We start from the raw sequence: 9,174 nt of genomic DNA on the forward strand, positions 1-9,174 counted from the left end.
CTCTATTTCCAGGGAGTCTGATGCACGAGAGAGACAAGGGTCTGACTCTTGCCTGCACCCTTCTCTCATTCCTCGTGCCCTGCTGTAAAGTGCTAATGTCAAATGAATCAAGAAAAGCTTTTGGATGCCTAAATAAAGATACGGCAAACAGAGACAGGTCAAAGCAGCCGCGTGTCAATCTGAATCTAAATCTTCCCATGTTCACCACCTATGTTATGAGTGCAGGCCTCCTTTAGCTTTACATAACATGCAACTATTCAGCTCCACTGTTGGCTTCTGGTTCCTAGAGGGCATCCTTGAAGCAAACTGACAGTGCTACTGGTGGGATCTCTTTTGCATAAAAAGTTTTAAGTGAAACAAAATAAAGCTGCTGAATCAATTGCACTTCATCAGTGAGTTAGTACAAATTCTCTTGTGATTCCAGCTGGTCCATCCATTAAATGAAGGCTCAACCAATCAAGCATCTACAAAAATTACTGGCACCAACAGGAGTTGCAGCAACTTCACCTCTTAGGAATTGTCCCAGGGAAGATAACTTATGGTCAAGTAGCTAGATTATGAAGCCAGGCATCTGGAGACATATGGCCTCTATTTCTGGGTCTTGCACTGACTCACAGCCTGACAGCAGGTGGGTTACATAGCCTCACTGTGTCCTGAGAACAGAGGAAAACTTATTTCCCCAGCCTCCTAGCATTCTCTGAAAATGCATGGGCACCACAAATGAAATTTCTGAAGTACAAGAGTCCAGACATTTCTGACAGAGTCAATTAATCCAAAAAAGCATTGCTAGAGTAGGTATCGCTCTTATAATCATGTAATTAGAAACATTATTGGAAAGAGATTGGAGGTGAAACTAAATAGTATTTCTCAGTTAAAATAAATGTATAAAACTGCCTAAACAGAATTTACATTATCAAGTTTAGTAAAAATTCAAATATTTTTTTCTCCCTAACAATATTTGCTTTCCAAACTCCTCTCCCCGCTTTTTCATTCTTGCTGTTGCAAGACAGCTTTAGATTTTAGAGGTAGGCTTGTTGCCTCATTGCAGTTACTTAAAAAAACTTCCTACCCGACCAACGTGAAGGGCTTTTTTAAAGAATAAATTAACATATGTGCAGTTGCCTGTTGCTCACAGGCTTTTGTTCATGTACACAAACCTCAGCTCTTCTGGGGACAAAATCTGTCACTATGTGCGTTTCAAGTGTGCAGATAGTGGTAAACACAGAATATGACTCACCAATTAAGTAGAGCAGACATTATTCCCTTATAAAGCATTGTTAGGCCAAACAGATGTGAGGAATCACTGGATGATCCTAACCATTTTGGATTTTTTTTTTAAGTAAGGAAACAAGACATAACTGATTTCTTACATTCCATATTAGGTTAAAAATAAAACCATTAAGCAAGAAAACATAATTCAGGGAACTGAAAAAAAAAAGTCAAAGTGAAGACTGTTGCCTGCAAACTCACTGCTCTTTTACAGGAATGAATTTTATTCTGGTTTCAATTTTGTGTGTGTGTGCCTGATGTCATTTATAACAGTATTCGAGTTCTATGATTTGCAGAGCAAAGACTTTCTGATTGATATGTCTGGAAATAATGACTTATATTGATGTCAGTCAAATATCTGATCTCCAAACACACTCAGATTTCAAAAGTCTAAGTTCAGATTCAGCTCCTACAAGGACTGAATTGATGGATCTCTTTGGCAGCACCTCCAATTCTGTTTCATGAGCCAATGTAAGAAATGAGATAGCTTTGATTATATGCAAGGGGAAAGGAGTTGGACAAAGACACTTAAAGGAACTAGCCAGATAGAAATGGTCTGGCATAGTTAGCTAAAAATAAACCTAGTATTAATAAAAGTGAAAATAATTGGAAGATCCACATACATATTTTTAATATTTATTAAAATCCTCTGGCAACACATTAACTCTCTTCTTTAATTTTAGTAATAGCTTGTCTTAACTGAAAGATGAAAGCACTTCTCGAATAGACTGAAAGGTTTCCCAGTTCTGTTCTAATTCAGAGAGCATCTATCTAACCTCTGCTGAACTTCCGTCTCTGCCTCACTGACTGGAGATCAAGAGTGAAGCCCTGGTGTTCTGTGCTAAACCTTGAAGTTCAAAGATTTTCTGTGCTTTGCTGCTGTTTCCGTAAAAACAAGAGAGGCTGATGTTTTCTCTCTTGGTGTCTACTCTGATAGGTGTGATCTCGCCACTCATTCAATGGCAGCAGAAAGGCAGTGAAGAGAAGCAAGCATGTCTGGGGCTCAGCTTGCATGATCTTTAATTTTTGCTCTCAAAGATCCAAATTTGTTTTTTTCCCTGAACTGACAAAGACTGAAATACTCTTTGTGGGCTGCGATGTAAGGTTCTCCCCAAAGATAAACATTAGCCAAGCAAAAATACATTCACTCCCTTTGACAAGGTCTCCCATGAAAAGCCTGTTGGCATGTTCCTTGGCTCTAGTGATACAGGATCTTTTTCAACACTAAGGGAAGAATAGCGATAAATTCTTTTTCAGTTAAATCTTAACTAGCACACTTAGAAAAGAGCTGATGGAGAGCAACATAACTCATCTGTAGTGAGCACAGTCCTCTACTATTCACCCTTCTCTACTCTGGAGAAATCACCTGCACAGTAGCCAACCTCAAAAGATTTTTGTGAAGAGAAGGAACAGGGATGCATCTCTGAGCATCGCTGAACCAAGTCTTTGAGCCTTGTAGCTTTGTCATCATTTGCACACTGGAAAATTGGGTTTTAAACCTACCTCTGATAATTCAGAATCATCACCTACATTTGCAGGCAGCTATGCAGCTTCTTTTAGTATCTTGCCTCTTACATTGCTCCTGTGTTGTTTGTGTGTTGCTTTTGTTTTAAATGTTCCTCTCTAGATGGGAACATCTTTGATGTCAGAATCTTCAACCTACGAAGTCTTTTCATCTTGAAAATCAATAGCACTTTGTTAAGTGTTACTTAATGACATCTTTGGACAGAGATCCCAGTTCTCTGTAACAAAGTTTCATGACATATTGTTGGGAACCTCGGAGCATTTCCACTGGACCTAAGAAGTCATGACAGTCAAATGACACATTAGACTGAGTTGTGTTGGCTACTGTAAATTTAACTCCTGCCTACAAAGCAGAATTAAAGGGGATAAAAGGATTATCAGCAATTTCTGGTATGAAACACTGGAACTGCTAAGGAAGGGGTCTGCTTAAACTTATTACTTTCTCCTCTTGCCTTTCACTTTTTCCCATCCTACACCCTCTGTCATCATCTTACTGAAGTTCTGTTCTAAACTTGATTTTAAAAGGGCCCTCAGGAAAGTTCTACAAAAGTGAGATTTAGTTAAAAGGCTGGAGATATCTGTCATTAGAAGCAATGTTTTTCGAGAGGTCCAACCAGTCTGGTTGGCTAGGGTAGATGAGCACAACTTCACCTCTGTGTCAGTAACAACAGAAAAGCCCACATGGGAGCAGCGAGCTCCTGCCCTCCACAGACCCTGTTATCATCTACTGCACCATGATCATCAGCCCCTTCTGTGGAGCCTACAACAGAAAGCCAAAACTAAAGAAAGCAAAAGCCCCTATAACAGCAGTCCTTTGGACAGGTGAAGTATTTCCCCACCAGCCTGATGGCAGGGCCCTGCTTTGCCGGGCTGTCAGCCAGCCCAGGGATGTGAGAGCAAGGTCGGCTCCAGGACTAAAGAGTACCAAGAGGCAGTAGTTAGAGTTGGCACCAAGACTTCACACTGATGTGGGACCAAGCAAGCTGCAGAGTCCGGGTTAGACCTATCCCACACGTTATGGAGGCCAAGGCCGTCCCTTGAAATAAGTCAGAGTTTCAAGGCATCCACTCTGTAACGCTACTGCATCGCGCAGACTGCCCTGCACTGTTGATGAATGCTCCGTTCCGATGCGCTGGAAGGCTTCAGCTTTGTACCATTCTTCACCAAGCACCTGAGAGGTGATTAAGCAGCACTGGCACACAGTCTGTTATGTCTTACTGATTAATTACAATGGCGCACCTAAAACTTGATTGTTCCCACGCAATTGCTATTTCTTTCTTTCCATACGTTGCTACTTCTGGGGGTATGATATACAACAGCTTGATTTCCTAAAGAAGGTGCACTGTTTATCATGTGAACATCATGAACTACATACATCAGCACTGCTCATAAGAGAAAACATAGCAGTGAAATGCTTTTTTAAACAACATCATCATTTCTTGCAGCTTTCCTACCTGACAGCTACTATTATTTTATAAGGGAGGTGGCTGGCAGATAGAAACTTACATTTATATTATTTGTGACAGCAATAGGCTTCAGTCCTTTTCTCATTACTTTGTCATTTTCAATTCACCTTGCCATTTCTCAAACAGCAGATTTTTCATCACACAACAAATCCATCCAATGACACATAACTAGAGCACCCGGACAAGTCAATGCTCTGCCCGCTCAATTTCTCAGGGAAAAGTTGTGGGTGAGATTGTGAAAAGCATGTCACGATGACAGTGCCCCAACAGGTCCCTTTAAAAGTTAAAATAGAAGACAACGCCAAGCATTCACCCTTTGAAAATCCTATGCTGTTTAGGAGTCTTCAAGGCCAGACTCCCTCAGCACAAGTACTCCTAGCCTCATTTTGTAACCTCGACACCTTTTTGTTTCCCCTCCCTGTTGCCAAAAAAACCAGAAGAGCTAGGCTGCTTTCAAGTTAGAAGACAACTTTGGCCTGCTTTGTGAAATTTCTGACCAGCTGGCTTTATGACCAGGAATCTCTTTCTGTAAGTTTAAAGTAGATGCCATGTATGCATTTCATTAGGTCTTGGACCTTACCAGGTATTTTGTAAATGTAATTTAAAAATCGATATGGGCTTTGGAATGATAACACAATTAACATTAAATTGCTGAGTTATCCCTGTCTATTTTATACAAGACTGATCATTATAATTTTTTATGCTTAAATTAGTGAGACAGAGCAAATTACTTATTAAAATGGGCAATCCATATGTTTCATTCAACTTGCATCTCTAATAGCTGAATAATGCACCTGCTGTTTAGCTAAACCTAAAAACAATTGTATTTTCTGCAATCCTTTCAAGTTTGTGTCTCAAGAAAAATTATTATTTCTCAAATACTTCAAGATGGGGATAGAACTCTATTGATCATAGAGAAGAATATTTTCCTTCTCTCTTTTCTTTAAAAAGGACCATTTTTTAGGAAAAAATAAATCTTAAAAATTAGCTTGACAACCTAAGATTGAAAAGAATTTACAATTTTAGTGTCATATTTAATTGCAGTTTCCTTAATAGCTTGAGGGGCACAGGAGGAGATGGGGAATAAGAGTTAAAGACAAACCCCTTTTTTTCTTCTTAAAAAATTTTATAATTCTTTGTATCTTCCTTCATTTGGTGTTCTGCTTTCTGTTTCTGGTGTTCTGTTTCTAGGCGAAAATTGGAGAATTGACTTACTGAAAAGAACTGAGGTGTCTCAAATTAGGAGTTTCATTCAAAACTACATATTTTCCATAAAAGCTATACCTGATGTTAATTTTGTTTCCATTTTCTTAATAAAAAATGTATTGAAAGTGATTCTACTGAAGGTTACGTTTGACAAAAGTCAAATATCTTTCTGGAGAAGTTTCAACCAAATTTGCTAGTAATATGGTGAAAAGTCTGGGGTAAAGGAGTCAAACGAAATATTTACTTTTTCATACAGCAGACCAGGGCTTCATGGATATTGAGACCAAAATGGAAATTTTGGCTGCAGCATGTGTAACTGCACTCGCATGAGTTTTTCCTCGCTCAGCTTAGGAACGACAGCAGCGAAGATGTCTCAGAATACCACCAGTCTTTCCCTTCACAGAGCTCAGTGAAACACCTCCTGCCCTACTTCCACAGCTATTCTCCTTGTGCTAGCTACAGCAAATGCTGTTCTTGACTAGGCTTACGTGCACAGTAACAACACCTTAAACTGAAAGGCTAGTTAAATCTTTTCCTATATGAAGGATAGCCCTTTTCCCTCCATATTGAGAAGAGATTGAGTTGAAGACTTTTTAAAATATATCCACCAAGAATCCATTCAGAGTCTTTCTGCTCCTAGAGTGTACAGCACTGACTGAACATTGAGAGCCTGGGATGGATATACAAGACTTTCCACCTTCAACACCCTACCTGTGTTCAGTTCGCTACTGTGGGAGCTATCAGCTACGGCACACAAATTTCTGGTCACCGAGTGGGGAGGCTAGCTGGACGGGGAAGGAGAAGCTGGCAGAGTGAATAATCACCCAGAGCTGCAGCTCAGAACACCCCGTAAGGCAGCAGTCCTCAAAGCTGCCTGGAGGGTCCGGGGATCCCCACTGCAAGTGAGAGCTGCAGCTTAGCTACAGAGCTTATCTTTTCCCAGGATTAGGTCCCAGGGTAATTCTAAGGATCAGGAAACAAGTAAGGGACTTTCAACTAAAAAAGATGGGGCACATATTCTAACATATATGAATTATTAGCTGAACAATGCAACACAGCAAAGAACATAATACTGTAAAGTTCTGAAACTATCTTTACTGTAGTTCTGTTGATAATAGCCTAGGAACCCTTATGATTTTCTTTAGTAAAAGAGATCCAAGGGCAATCCAAAGAACTGCTTATTTTGAATGGCAAACCCATATTTTAGTGATTAAAATACAAAACTGAAAATGCTGTATCCCTAGTTTTGAGTTCCATGGAGAGCTGAAGTATCTTCCAATTGCATCTGTTACTAGTAAGACATGAAATAGTTTTTGGCTTAAATTCATTCAATTTTCTTTCAATACATTCATTTCTCTAAGGTCCCCAAACATCTCAGTTTCCACAATTACACTTTCACCTTGGAAATCTTGTTTTTGGTGAATTTAAGAGTTCTGACGAGGACATCAGATGTTGCTGTGCTGTTGCTGCCAGACAATAGTCTCTGTCCAAGCAGGCTGCCAGATATCCAGAAATCCCAAGAAAATGGCCACTATAAATGTTTAAACAAATTGTACATAGTATACAAAAGAATCCAGTACTTCTAGTCTAATTTGGTCCATGTACAGCTGGTCCCTAGATATTCCAGATGAATCAATCATTTTTAAATGCACCTGCACCCACAGGTAATCTCAGTATATTCATATAGCACAGATATATATGTTTGTATCTGAGAAATCTTTCCCACCGCCCCACTTCATTTCACAGCCTACATCTCTGCTTTTGCCCTGCCTGGGAAAAAAAAAATCTGTAAGAGAAATTGAGACAAAACCAATAAAAATAAAAGAACAAAATAAAACTCCAAACATGAAAATACTCACTTCCTGATGTGCAACTCTACTTCCTTAAAACACTAAAAAGTAAATACATATATATTCTGTGTTGCTACTGATATCAGCAACAAAGCCAATTTATATCAAATATCTATTGATATTCTCAAACATACTCTAGCTGTTTTCATTCCAACTCACTTCATGCTCTTTCAAAGACTGAAGGTAAATAAAAATGAATACACAGGTGCTGACCATTTATTTCAGTTTTCAGGTAGACTTTCCTTTGCGGGGGGGGGGGGGGGGGGGGGGGGGGGGGGGGGGGGGGGGGGGGGGGGGGGGGGGGGGCGGACTTTGAAAACCCTGCAGTTTTCATCTCTCAGATGCAGCCATTTCCAATAACAGCACTTTTGAAGAAGTTCAGCAAAGGAACGATGTTTATGCCTCATGAAGCATGCATTCTCAGTCTGATAGCAGCTTTGGAAAAAAACAGCTGCATGATATCAACTAAAAAGGAAATAGGATGGAGTCTTCTCTTAGGACTAGAGAGAGTTACCCAATATTTCTACAAAACAACCTTTTATCAAGCAAATACAGCATGACTAGTCTTACAGTAAGTTTTCTGACAGTTTTTAAAGTGTTCCATAACTGTGATGAAAGAGAAGCAATTTAGATAAGTCATCCCCCCTTTATTTTTATTAATAAAACTGGATATCTGCTATCAAAGTAACCATCCAAATTGCATTAAAAAGCTTTCATGTGCAATCAGGTTTTGAATGTTAAATATGACAAAAAATTCCAGCAGTGGCAGTACAGAAGCTATGTACAAAATACAGAAACCATCAGCAGCTGCTGAAAGGATAAAGTAAGACTGTAGGAATAGACCATCACAACTGGACAAGGACCTGAACTTAGTGTTTGATAAGATAACATCTTAAATTAATATTAATTTCAAGGAATAGATTATTAGACAATTTTCCTTTTTGTATTTACCCAGTTTGTAGAAGTGGGGAAGAAGTTTACAGGCATGTAAAATGTTTTAAAACAGTAAATTATTAATGAATTAATACTTTTATTTGACATTTTGATTTCTTTTCTCCCTTGAGATAATGGCAATAATTTCAAGAGACGATGAGATTTAGATCTAATTTCTATACCAAATAACCCCTTATGCTTTTCAGCACAGGTGCATACTAGAGGTCAGTGCAAAAGATTTCATTTGGGCCAACGTTATTACTATGGGCCGCTCACTTCTCACAGTGCTTATGGGATTCCAAGTTTACCACCAGACCCAAGTTGGAAGAAATTAGATATTAATTTACAAGACACCTAACAACAACCAATAGACAACCAATCCTGTTAATGTTTCTCAATAATAAATTTCCATTTGTATCAGATTTATTGCCCTGGGAGATTGACACATACACTGCTAAGTCGTCAGAAAACTCATGTCATCCACTCCTGCAGAGCTCTCATGAAATCATTTCTCATCCCACTCACTCAATCACAGCACTGGAAATCGGTCCATGACCATCAGTGTCACCTCCTTACTACTCTTACTTCTTCCTTGTGACGCTGTCACAACTCATCCCCGATGACAAAACTGCTGACCCCTGTAAGACCAGCATCCTACCCGTAAGCAGAAAATCAAAGGGCTGTTGTGTCAGCATTAGGCATGGTCCCCGAACACGGACACACATCATGCACTTCTACTTCCTCCAGAGCTGCTTCTTCTGACACGCCAACAGAACAGCTCATTTTCTCAACCAGCCTCCACGTTGTACCCCATGCATGAGTTATTCAAGCTCACAATACTTTACAAATTTCAAGTGATTACAACGCACACATTAGAGTTACCATCCTACTGCACTGGAAAGTGTGCAAAGTCAGAAATAATTTCA

Source organism: Gymnogyps californianus, chromosome 2, assembly GCF_018139145.2.
Source record: "Gymnogyps californianus isolate 813 chromosome 2, ASM1813914v2, whole genome shotgun sequence".
Lineage (NCBI taxonomy): Eukaryota > Metazoa > Chordata > Aves > Accipitriformes > Cathartidae > Gymnogyps > Gymnogyps californianus.